The sequence below is a fragment of the Pyrgilauda ruficollis genome, unplaced genomic scaffold, assembly GCF_017590135.1.
Source record: "Pyrgilauda ruficollis isolate IOZ18807 unplaced genomic scaffold, ASM1759013v1 scaffold7, whole genome shotgun sequence".
Lineage (NCBI taxonomy): Eukaryota > Metazoa > Chordata > Aves > Passeriformes > Passeridae > Pyrgilauda > Pyrgilauda ruficollis.
Window position 1 is genome coordinate 539,069 of NW_024528821.1, and position 13,432 is coordinate 552,500.

At 42.6% G+C, this 13,432-nt stretch overlaps 1 long non-coding RNA gene across 1 annotated transcript in view; it reads left to right on the forward strand.

Moving 5' to 3' along the window:
• The first annotated feature begins 4,215 nt into the window (after nt 1-4,215).
• The window catches only part of LOC121363172, a 26,871-nt gene continuing 17,654 nt past the window's right edge, over nt 4,216-13,432 (forward strand). The window contains exons 1-4 of the long non-coding RNA XR_005956643.1: nt 4,216-4,605; nt 5,254-5,366; nt 6,303-6,399; nt 10,488-10,649. This is a non-coding gene — a long non-coding RNA (uncharacterized LOC121363172). The remainder of the gene's footprint in view (nt 4,606-5,253; nt 5,367-6,302; nt 6,400-10,487; nt 10,650-13,432) is intronic.

Genomic DNA, 13,432 nt, shown 5'->3' on the forward strand with positions numbered 1-13,432 from the left:
AGGAAAGGTCAAATAGGATTGTCAAAAGAATTCAAAAATATTAGAGCTGTTTCAGAGTTTTTAGTGTGGATTGGAAAGTATTTCCTCTCATGCACATGTACAGTACTTCACAGGGATAAAGTGAAGATCTGTACTGTAAATATGGAAATGGCTAAGAATTCTGGGATGAGATGAGTTAACTACCAGGCAACTGCTTGGTATCATATTTGCTAGGTTGATTTGGGGTCCAAAACCAGTTGTCTGAAATTTTTACAGTGAAGGTCTGCATTTCATCTGACACACTGATATCCCAGGCTTAATGAAAGCAACCTTTTTAACACTTCAGTAAACAAACCAATATGTGTTCAGATGAAGAACTCAATTATTTTCATGTTTGCTAAGTACCAACTATCCTGGACAGGTTTGGACACCTCCTTACTCTTGTTCCTCCTGTTTTGTGAAGAAGTGGTTCTCATTTTGCTTTTTGTAGCTAACACTAATTTAACAGATAATAGTTGGTGGCATTGAAAATGGATTTTTTTTCTCTAGGTCTCTAAGTGTAACTTTTCCCCTGTAAAACACCAGGAAAAACATCATTTCTCTTTTAATGTCTGAGGGAATCTGGCTGGATGTCTGGGTGTGGGACACGCCGTGTTTGGTAATCATGGGAGTGGGTCCAGCACAAGGGCAGCAGTTTATTCCTGCATGAGATTATTCCCAGCTTGTGGCATTAAGTGCAGGGATTGGTGGTGCACTAATTAGAGCAGTGCCAGCTGCACAGCCTGTCCCGTGCTGCTGTGCCCCTGCCACTCTCTGTGCGTGCGCTGTTACGGCCTCGCTGCAGATGTTTGCTCCAGATTATTTCAATCCTCACAACTGGCAAATCCCCAAAGGAGCCACGGGAAACTTCTCAAACGAGTTAAATCAGCTTCTGTACAAATCTCAAGGGGCTGGGTGGCACTTTCTGGGCAGGCAGGCTTGTGAAAGCTCTTTCTGCCTGCACAGCAGCGATTGTCCTGTGCAAACACGTCAGGAGCACCCTCAGCAGGGCCTGATTATGTGTGATAAGGAACAGAGAACACACTTGGTTTTTAAGCTGCATATGCTTTTTAATTTCCCCATCAAGAGATCCACGTGAATGTACTTTCACACAGCTCGTTGGCTAACAGCCCAAACTGTATTTTAATATTTCTGTTCCTGTAGCTGAAGGGGTCAGTGCTGATGTACTGGGACCCAGTTAGCAGTGCAGTTAATGATGCAGAGCTTTCTGCCTTGGCTGCAAAGAGATGTTCCTATTCCTGCAGGAATGCAGTTCTGCTGCCTGTGTGCTGATAGCCAGGAGAACATTGCCACCCTTTGGCCGGAAAGCAGAGGCACAGGGGGGGAGAAGCACATTGTGCAAGTCGGGGATGCTGCAGCAAAACTATTTAAGAGTATATTCACTTGTAATGTAACTGCTCAGCAACGGGAGCCCAGTTGGGTGGAGGCTGTAGGCATCATTTGCTTTGATTTAGTGTATGTCTTAGCACGGTGATGTGTTTGGAGAGAATGTATTATGCTACGTACTAATTATGTTTTCCTGAGAACTGAATTGCATATGCATTGTGAAGATAGGATGAAGGCTACCATGGTTACCATTGTGCACCAAGGAACTTATTTTATACGGTGCCAATTAATCTGAGGTAATGCTTGAGAGGGAAGAACATTGAATAAGAAATGCTAATGTCTCAGCTGAAAGATGGAAATTAGATAGAAAAGCACAGCTTTTATTGAAAATTATATGTCGGGGTCAGCATTTATAAATGAATCCACCTGTATGACTAAAACCAGCAGTTCTGTCTTACATTAAAAAACCTGTATGTCCCTAGGCCTAATTGACACCTAGGCCACTGCTGCTTTATCAAGGATATTCTCTCAACTGGAATTTTTTTCCCTTCTCACGATTTTAACAGCATATTCCTGCAGTCAGGACTGTAATTGGGGATTGCTGCTATGTCAGAAACAGAGTGCATTTGTGTGATGCAAAGACATCTAAACCTTCTGCAGGTTCCAGTTGCTGGGGACAAATCTTGTGCCTCTGGGCAGAGGCTTCCAGATGTGGGGACTGAGCGTGGCCCAGCTCTGACTGCCCCTGCTCCTGGCAGCTCTGTTTGGATCTTGGAACCCTGCTGCTGTGGCTGTTGGGTCACAGAGGGGCAGGAGCTGCTCCAGGCTCTGGGGCAGAGCTTCCCCTGCGGAGGCAGCTGGGATGCACCTGCAGCCCCGGGAGGAGCCCAGCTGAGCAGGGATTCCTGAAAAAAGCTGTGTCCCCGTGGGAATCCCCCACTGGAGCAGGGCTGCTGGCAGGATCTGTGGCCCTGTAGGGTACCCACAGTGCAGCAGCCTGTTCCTGAAGGACTGAGTGCCATGGCAAGGGACCCATGCTGGAGCAGTTTGGGAACAGCTGCAGCCCATGGAAAGGGCTCGGTGTTGGAGCAGCTCTTTTGATAATTACATTTATTTTTACCATGTTATAAAATGCATGTGACACTGAACATTTACTCTTTAGAAGAAATCCTTCCATTCCTTTTGATTCCCCACAGTGCAGGACCAGTTGGACTGGAGTTAACTTGGCTGATGTTCCCCTGGGACAGATGAGGGAATCCTGGTACTGAGCATCCTGCTGCCTGAGCAGCATCCCATTCTGGCAATTTCTGGCAAAACAGTAATGGTAGCAAACAGCTGGGAGGCAGCAACTTCAGCTCCCACAAATGTTCCAGCAGCTCAAGGCAGCAGCTTTGGTATTTGAGTGACGGAATGTTTATCTTATTGGAAATTTAACTACTAAAATGCATTGGTACCTTGTCCAAGGGTTATTCATTAAACATAGTCTGTTGGCTTATGTGACTTGTAAGTAATAAAATACTTACATCTTTCATTAAAAACGTCTTTGTTGTGCATAGTAAAGCATGAGAATGAAAATTAAAGTAAAGCTTTTTCAACAAAATCCTTTGTTAAAAGAGAATATTTCTTCTAAGGAAATATTTATAAGCCAAATATTTTGGAAAATGATTAGCTGCTGATTCACATCCCATGTCTTGAACTTTGTGCTGAACTAAAAAAGAGCTGCACAGATGTGTGACAAAGAATCAAGTGCACTTCTGCATCTCTGCTGAAGCAAGTTCACATTTAATAATCAAATTCTTGGCAGGAATATTTCTGCAACCTGTGTCATCGGAGCATGTACGAGCTCAGAAAGGAAGTTTATATAATTATCTCATTATCTAATTTCAATAATAGAATAATTGAGTTGCCTACATGCCTATCAGTGGCAAACCAATGGAGATGGCAGATCCGTGGATGTGAAGAGAAACCTTAACTCATCAGTCTGATGGAATCTGCCTGATCTCTGACCTGCTCTCCTTCCTGGCTGAAATGTTTGCTTTCTATTCATTCTTGTTAGAATGCTTGCAGTGAATAATTTCATTTTGTCCTGCTGAACCCCCTTTGCAGATCTCCCTCTATCTGTGGCAGCAGCAAAGTTGACTTGAGAGGCCAGCACTGCACCTGCCCAGGTGAACAAATCCTGGGGTCTCCAGGCAGGGCTTGGCTGCCTTTGCCTGCAGGGCAGCTCTGCTAGGAGCATTTTTGGGATGTGGATCCCTCAGGAGAGGTGGGTGAGGCACTCAGAGCATCTGGCTCTGTGGATGGATGGATGGACTCACAGATGGAGCAGTTCTGAGTGGCTGAGCAGCTCTGGGGTTATTCAGCAAGCTGGCACAGATTTGTTATCTGTGAGGCAGCCTGCAGAGGGGCTGAGCCATTCCAGCTGCAAACCTGCAACTGAGAGCGGGGAAGGTGGTAGGGAAATACAAAATACAAAAAAAAAGCCATATTAATTAATACAAAATACAAAAATTTGCCATATTAATTAATATTAATTTTAGAAGATTAGCTTTTAAATTAAAGTAGTTATAGAGGGAGTTTATACATGAGGAAGAAGTAGGACATGCTATAAAAACACCTTGCTTCATTTGCATTCCAAATGAAAACATGCAGAATGGTTTTTTGAAATTTAGGGTACTCTTAGAAACTGGGACTCATCCTACAACCAAAACTCATTTCAATAGGACCAAAAAAAAAATAATTGTAGGCTTGACAATAGCTGTCACAGGACAGTGCCTGCTGAATTATATTCAAATGATGAAATGTATTGATTATTGACCTGTTGAACAGCACATGGAATTATCCTTTTGAAGGAGGCTAGCTATTGCTTCTAATGGCATTAGCTTGTCCCTCCTACCTCTTCTGCTTTCCCAATTTATGAGTTCCCTGATTTTTGGCAACTTTTGGTTTTGTACTTGGGCTGTATAATTTAGCATCATAAATAGCTGAGACTGGCAAGCAGAGCGTAACTGATAATGGATCCAGAGGTTTCTTTTATGTGCTGGAGTCGTTATAAACAAGAATAAAACTGATTATTTCAGCAAACAGTCACAAAAATCGGTTTTAATTTTAGATTTTTGTCCACAGCCAATAGAAAGAGGATGGTTTGTATTGGTGAATCTCTGCTGAGGGTGGAAGGAGCCAGAACTGCACTTACAGAGGATTCCCACAGATCTTTGTTCCGTGTGACTGTGGAAAAAGGTGTGTTTGTGTCACCTGCGGGCTCATCTCCTCACTGCTGAGCACTTTGTTTATCCATCTCCAGGGAAGGTGCACTTTGTTGTCATGTTTGATTGTTCAGGGGTTTGATGAGGTCTCCCCAGGCTCAGCTCCATTTGCCATGACTTTAAGGCAGCTCTGTCCTCGAGGCAGGAGCACCAAGGCTCTCCTGGCCCCACTGGAGCGTGTGTAACAGAGCAAGTCGTGCTGCCAGTGAACTGAACCCTTCAGTGAGCAGCAAGGAGTCCCAGTGAGCAGAGTTCTGCTCATTTACTCCCTGCAGAGAAATGACATTTGTTCTCCACAGCATTTTCTCCTGAGAGGACCAGTTATTGGCTTATGTCACAAGCAGTCTGCCACTCCTCAGTGGCTGATTCCTCCAGGCATACCTGGATCCCTTTCACTGCCCAGTGATCCAGATTCCACTCTTGCTGACTGCAGGAGTGTGTGGTGGCTGTGAGCTCAGAAATTGTTCCTGAGGATGAGTTAAAGTTCATCTGGTTTTGTGTCTGGTCCGATGCTGCAAAGTGTGGGGTGTGTGTATAAACATGCTTGTAGGGATAGAAGGCTTCAGTAGCCTTTTGTGTTCATTAGCTAATTCTAATTCTAATGTACTCTAATTCTGTCCAGGACTCTGCCACTGGTACAGACTTGCAGAGCTTGTCAGGATAACCAGAATAGCACCAGATAATCAAAATGGCAAAATTCCCCTTCTTCCTTTACCTGCTGCAGCTGGTTTGAGGGTAAGTAACAGACAATATATATATAAAAATAGATAATATTATATTAGCCTATACATTATTATGTGTAGGGTAACCTTTTTATTGTTTTGAAGGTGATTAAAGCAACCAAATTTGAGACAGAAAGTAAAAAATAAGAATGAGAAAGTGATGTTAAAATTTGGTGGCAAGCCTATGAGAACCCCCCACATCCCTGACAGCCCTGTTCCTGGATTCCCTGGTGACATTACATTTGTTCCACTCCTGGAATTAAATCTGTGTTTTCTCGTCTGAGTTAGGTTTTAGCATTTCTGCTCTTTGTTGCTTTCTGAAGGAGCCATTTAGGAGATGAACTGTGTAATAATGCAGTGCAACAATTAAATGCTGTGGTGGCTGTTGTGGTGAGGAAACTTTGTTGGCCTGGCTTGGGCCAGGTGTCACTTCAGTGTCACCAGGGACTCACCACTGCCTGGGACTGCCACTGCTACTTCTGAGGCTCTTCTCTATTGCAATACAGTTTTTTCCAGGCTTGAGCAGGAAAATAAATAATTCAAAAATAATCAAAAAGAATGAGGAGGTAACCCACTCATGAACTTTGTCCAGCCTGGTCTAAGTTTTTAGCCTTCCTGGTTAAATATTCTAAGCCAACAGTTGTGGTGCATTACACAATGCATTAAACAGCTCAGTCCCACTGTCCTCTCAGCATCCATAAATTTAGTGTTTGTATTCCTAAAGCAGCTGTTTTCTTCTCTTGCTCTACTTTAGCTCTTCTTCAGAATACAAATTCCAGCTCATTTCCATTTTTTCCAGACCTAACACTTTAAAGTTTTGTTCTGCTGTTTGGTTTTTAACTCTTTAGACCAAAAATTGAGTGGCTTGAGGACCACTCTTTTATTTTTCAAATAAGATATTCCTTTGCTGTTAAATATTTCCCAGTATTCTTGATCATCCTTTTGGCAGGGTCTTCTGGGACAGTCTCTGAGACAGAAGAGCTTGTTCTTCTTCTTGAATTTGACTTGATTGCTTTCATGCAGAACTAATTGCCATGTTTTCACAGGTGAGTCCTCATCCTGGATGCACTTCAGTTTTTACACATCAAAGAATAAGACAGACTTTGGAGATGGAACTTTTAAGATGGGAATTAATAGGGGCTGTGCTTTGTCCTTCAGAAAACTTCAGACCTAAGGTGTTATGGATTTGGCAGTTGAAAATTCTGGCAATAATGGCAGATACTGCTAGCAGCCCTTCCCTTCCCCCCTTTGCTACAGGCTGAAGTCCTCTACAGTAAAGTCTGCTTCTCTTTGAAATCTGAAAAAGATTGTGCTTGTATTACTCAAACAACTCTTCAAAAAACACCTTAAAGTTATAGATACAGTTCTAAATATCTCTCTTTATGCAAAATTTATATACATGCTCACTAAAATAACTAAAAAATCAGCTAAAATTACTGTTCCTTGCTACACATTTACAGCACCATGGATAGAAAAGCTTCCAGAAGTACTTGGGGAAAGATCTGGCCCAGATTTGTAGATTAGGAGTCTGGTACAAAATGTGGGAGAGCCTGTCTAGCTTTTATTAATGCCATCTTCTCACTTGGTCCCTGTTCCCTCCCAGAAGGCCAGTCTGTAAGTGTGGAGAGACAACTGCAGAGCCATTTGCAGCTGGCTGGCTGGCTGGAGAGAAGCACCCTGAATATCTAAAGTTGAGACAAGAAAATATTGTAAAATCACTTCTAGTATGCCACCAAGCTCATAGGACACTTAACAAACAGACCAAGATAAAAATATATTCAATGGTAGCTTAGACTGCTCAAAAAATTTTAATTGGATTTGAGATAATTTTTTGTTACTTTGCCTTGCTGTCGCATTTCAGAAGTGCAGTAATGTTTTCAAGTTTCAAGAGGAAGATGTCCTGCACGGATGGGACACACAAATTTAAATTGAGACACTTCCTACATAATGAAACCACACACAAGTGTAGGGGCATGAAAAGTGTTAAAATACATCACCAGTAATATTATAGATGATTATATTTGGCACCTGGTGTAGAACATACCTATGAAGAGGAATTACCATCTAAATGACTGAAACTCCCACAGAGATGATGGAATGTATTTATTAGGTGGCTGACATGCTGATAACAAAGACTGATATCACAGTGACTCTGGCTTTGTCAGGTTAACATAACAATTCTCTATTAGCTGTACCCATGAACAGAAGGCTGAGCTGCTGTGCTGGGTGCACCTGGAGCAATCTCCTTGTCTGTCCTGACCCCTGAACCTCCTTGTTTGTGTTCTCCCTGTTTATCCACCCCAGTCCAGCTGAGGGGAGGGTGAGCCAGGAGCTGGCTGCAGTTTGCTCATCAGCCAAGGCTGGCCCACCACAGTTCTGGACAATTCTGTGTCAAACTGCAGCCCAAACTAGTCTGGGAAGGAGAAATGCCTGAAAATGAGACCTTCCCTTCTAGAAAAGGTGGATTGTTGGGTTGTGTGGGTTTTTTTGTTTGTTTTGTTTCACTGGTTAGTTGCTGTTTGATTTTTAGCAAAGGACAGGTATAAATGCCTTGTTCTGGGATGAATTTATTCTGGAAACTTCTTTAGCTGTTGGACAGTGAGGGAGCAGTGTTACTCTGAGGAAAGTGAGTCAGACAAAACCCATACATTTAGAATAAGCTGCTTTACTTAGTGGGGGTTTATATAACCCAGTGGTGTCCAGCAGTGAAGGGCTCTGCTGGGTGGTGCAGGGAATCCTGGCAGTGCCTGTGTTTGTGGGGATTATCCAGGAATTCCTCCTCAGCTGTGAGTTACTGTGTGATGTATTGCCAGCTTCCTGAGGAGACTCTGTTTATTTTGGTGATGCTCATAGGCACGTGCAATGCCATCTATCCTCAGCCTGTACTTGGCCAGAGGTTAAATCTCTCAGGTATTTATTTGTGGTATAGTTATGGCTTGGTTCTCTTTCCTGCCATGGGAAAAAAGCACAAACCAGTCCCCAGGATTGCCAGATAACTGTTCAAGCAAGTATAAAGCAAAAAAGGCTGGCTGCTATTGTAAACAGAATGTGAAAGGAGTGACAGAGCTCTGAAACTGTTCCTCTGTTATCAGATTGGCGTGAAAAGAGATGGAGATTTTTACACATTTGCTCTCAAAATCGAAGTCCTCCACTGAGAAGTTTAAAATACTGCCATAAATACACGAGGCTTTATTAATTATGTCTGCATCTATAGTTCCCAAAGCTTTTTAGTTACACAAAAAGATCAGGAAAAAAGCCTATGGCTGAAAATAAAATTAAAATGCTGGTTGGTCAGTAGTGCCGAAGGACAGTGTGTGTGTAGCCATGGATGCACAATCATGCTGATGTCTAAAGTAAAAGTCCATGAACAAACCCTTGTCCAGGTCTTTTTCCAAGATTAATTTAATAAGAAAGTGACAATTTATTAAAAAGGTTTTAAGGAAAGGTCAGGTTCTGATAAAGCTTCAGAAGGGAAGTTATTTTAGGTCCAGCATGATTACCTGATAATGAGGGACCCAGCAGCCTGGGTTTATGGCATTCATTAAGGGGTGAGAGGAGGAAGATCTTAGGTCTGATTTAATGTCTATTCCTGTCCTCTCCCTCAGAAAACCTCAGGTTAGCAGAAACTGAGAAAGCCAGGAGAAAAACTAAATTATTTTTGCCTAGATACCTTTCATCAAGAAACTTTTTACAAGGGCATATAGTGCCAGGACAAGGGGGAATGGCTTCAAATGACAGGGAGGAAGTTTGAAGTAGATATTAGGAAAAATTCTCCCCTGTAAGAGTGAATATACAAGTTTGAAGTAGATATTAGGAGAAATTCTCCCTGGAAGGGTGGTGATTCTCTGGCACAGGCTGCCCAAAGAGCTGTGAAGTGTCCAAGGGCTTGGAGCAGCCTGGGACAGTGGAAGGTGTCCCTGCCATGGCAGGGTGGAATGGGATGGGCTTTAGGCTCCCTCCCAGCCCAAACCATTCTGGGATTCTGACTCCAGTCATGGTTTCACCTCAGCCCCTCCCTCATTCTCTCACTGCCTCAGTCACTTCACAGCAGTTTTTTTGCAATGTTCCCTCTCTCCCACTGAAGGCACAGGGAATTGCACAGCAGGGACACAGATCCCTGACTCTGACACAGTCCCATGTACCAGTCTGGGGTGGCAGCTCCCTTCTGCATTAACTGAAATCCCTTTCCCCTCTCCCCTTTCCCCTTCCCTGGTTCTTACTGTCCAAGCAAATTTGCTCTGGACGTGCTGAGGTTGGGAGTTCTGAACATCCTCTAACTTTTCCTGTGGAATCAAAAGTAAAGTGCTCTGCCTTTGTGTGTCACTACAGAAATGCTGTTTGAGACTGCAGAGAGCAGAACTGTGTCATTAGGAATGCAGTCAGAGCCCAGCACAGAGTGGCTCGTTAGAGCACTGCAGCAATGAGCTGTTCTCTGAGGCAACAGGCAAATAATACATTCAGATATAGATTTTTCTCTTATTTCATCTTCCTTGGATATCTTTATTTTCAGAGAGAATCACGTAATGCCTTTACACTGATGAAAAGTGAAAGCAAAACTATTGGTAAAAGCCCTGGGTGGTGTTTGAAAGCTCTCACTGCAGTCTGCCAGGGCTGGGTTCTGTCGGGTGTCTCCGTGTGTTTGATTTCTGCCTTTAGCAGCTGTTTCAAGTCAAAGAGGCCTTGACTTGTATAATTTAGTGCTGATTTGTAGCTGGGATACATATGTGCTCTAATAAACACAACATCCATTTCAGAGGTCAGAATTGCCCTGTGCTCAGCCTCCTGCTTGCAGGGCTGACTCTCATTTACATGCAGCACAGGTAGCAGTGCTCCATCTCTTTCTGGAGACAAGAAGGTGTCCTTAGAGTTAAAAATCCACCCTCTGATTTGCTGCTGAAGAAACAAATCAAACCAGCTTTGCACTGTAAATGCCATTTAGTGTTTGCATCACAAGGACTAGGGGTGCCCAGGGAGTACCTCAGCAGGTGCCTTAGGATCTTTTGAGGTGAACAGTGATAAAAAAGTCCATGTGGAAGTTCTGAAAAACATCCAGGAGAGAGAGAGAGAGAGAGAGATGTAACAGCTTGTGTTCACAAAGGTGGCAGAGAGGTCATAATGATGTGTTTCTTTTTAGGAGAAAGAAGGCATCGAGGCCACACAAAGCCAGACCCAGGAGCACACTATCAGTTTTTGTAGCTGTTTCCAGGCTCCATCAGAATACAAAAGGAGGCAAATTACTGAAGGCTTTGCTGACAGAGTTCGAGAAGTTTGGGAAATTGTCATTAGCAAAACTCAGGTGGGTCTCCAGCCATGCTGTGGGCAATTATGAATTCATATATTTTGCATCAGTGCAGAATAGTGAACGAAGCAGTGAATTGCAATACACATTTATGGACACTGTCAAAAAGGTGTTGGACTTTTAGAATTTTTAAAATGGTCACGGGCAATGTGACTGATGGATAGATGCAATATATTTCTTTTTCAGATGAGCTTAAAAGCTTTTTTAATCCATTACTGCTGCTTCATTCTTTCCCTCCACCTCTCTTGCACATCTCAAATGAAAACACCAGACGAAAGAAATTCAAGTGTACATTTCTAATCCATGTAGCTGAATAGCTGCAATGGACTTCAAGGACTTCAGCTTCTGTCTTTTGAATACCCAGATGATGGAGACATACACTACATCAAGTCACACTTTATGACCTTTGTCTGTCTCAGAAAACCAAGAAATCCTTTGAGAATACAAAGTGGGCTTTGGCTGCAGTGAAGTTTGGCAAGTGTTCCTGACTGCCACAGCACATTTGTAGCTAAACTGACAGTGCAGATTCTCTAAACATCCAAGCACAGCCAGGTTTATCACATTCTGCCTCTTGATGTTTGTAAATTAGTCTTGCTTCTCTCTAATAAAAATCCGTGTAGCAGAACCAAGTGTTCAGCAATTCTATGACAGGAGACACTATTATTTTGGAAGCACAGCTATTTTTCTTCAAATTAACTTGTTGACAAGAGGAAAACCATGCTGGAGTCACTCAGAATATTTCCTGCTACATGCCAGAAAAGCGTCCTCCATCACTTGGAATTTTAACGTGCTGTGCTTTTGTGGAAGAAAGAACTTTATACACTGACATCTTGATACCACTCACATCTTTATATCTCAAAAATAAATAAAAAAAAACGAACAAAACTGGGGGTCAGTTCATGAGAGCAATTCCAGATCTGCTGAGGGCTCAAAAATCAGCTTTTGTCCCAATATTGACCAATCTTTGGGTTGATATAATTCTCAGTTTAAAGGCTTAAATTGCTTCAAACTCTTGGTATAAGTTTCCCAGAAGATAAAAATAAAGATTGCCATATGTGTTATATAAGATTTAAAGCTCTATCCTGAATTAGATTAAACTAAAATCAAATTGACATTGTTGTTTTGGTTGTGAGTGCTCTGATGGTGGTTTGATATTATGAAGCATTACAATTGAAGACCAGAAAAGAAAACAGTGTTCAATCAGTTTATCTACTTCCACAAAGAAAGGGGAGAAAAAGAAAGGGGAGAGTGACAGAACTGCTATAATTTCCTTTTAATTAAAAACCTCCAAATTATTAAAGTGTGTGGAAGCTTTATGCAGGTGGATGGCCAGTGGCACTGGATGAAAAACAACTGCAATCCAGGCAGGGGCTTTGCCCTGCCCCTTCCAGAGCCTCCTCAGACCTTCAGCCCTTCCCCAAACCTGTGCTTGGCAGCTGTGTGTGCACACAGCAAAAAGAAATGCCTGTGCTTCCATAAATACAAAAAAAAAAAAAAAAAAGGAAAAATAAATTAAAAAAGCAATCCCACCCCCAAATTCAGAGAGCTGGACCCACAGAGAGGGGATGGACAGGTGGTTTTTGGTTTGAAGTGCAGGACTTAAATGAGAAGTTATCCATCTTAAATGAAAAGTTATCCATCTTAAATGAGAAGTTAGTTATCTTAAATGAGAAGTTAGCCATCCTGGAGCTGTGTCCCTCTTCCACCACTGGAAGTGCAGTGCTGTTTCCCAGTACCAAAAGCAGAGCTCTTCTCAGCACTGGTGCTGCTCAGGGGTGCAGGCTCTGCTGGGGCAGGGGGAGCCCTGCTGCTGGCCTCCCTCCAGAGCCAAGCAGGGATTTTCCGCCTGTGCTTCTCTCCAGCAGCACTTAGTGGCATGAAAAGATTTGATTTGTAAATGTCTAAGGCAATAGACTTCATCTTTATGGTGCTCAGAGAGGGGAAGTGTGAGGCACTGAATTGCACAGCTGCCTGCAGAAGAACCACTTTCTTTTCCAAGATCACCATTTATCAGGCAGATGAAACAGGAATATTTCTGTGAGCATTGTCTCAAGAGCAGCACAGAATCTGTCTGCCACCTCCTCAAGCATGTGCAGTTTTAATGAGTTTCCACCTGCCAAAAAAATCTGAAGTTCTGCAGACTCCTTTGCCCTCCTGCTACACCTTTATTTCCACTTGTTAAAAGCTGATTATTCTAACATTCACTGTAAGTAGTGGGCTGAATTCACTAGATAAAGAATCACTCAATAATCACCTTCTCTCTCTTTTTTTTTTCTTTTTTCTTTTTTTTTTTTTTTTTAAGTAAAAATCAATAATCAGGTTGGATATAAGGAAAAATTCCTTAATTGCAGGAGTGGTCTGGCATTGAGATGAGCTGCCCAGGGAAGTGGAGGAGCCACAAACCCTGGATGGGTTCAATAAATGAATGGAGCTGGTGGCACTTTGCCCCAAAACCACCATGGCCACTCAACCATCTCCCAGAGGCTGGGTTTGGTCACCTTGGAGATGTTTTCCAACCTCAATAATCCTGTGATCACCCTTTGTATTACGCAAGAATCTATATCAGCAATCCCTTTGTTTTTGGGGTGTGGACAACTAAAACAATTTGTGTGTATAAATCTGTCACACCAGGGAATGTGTGGGGTGTGACAAAGACAGCTCCAGGCCCAAAATGCACAAACTGATGGCAAATTTTAGATATCTGCCGGTGTAAACAGTAAAAACCCAGATAAAGAATCACTTGGAAAATGATTTATACTTCATAAAACAGCATATTTGGA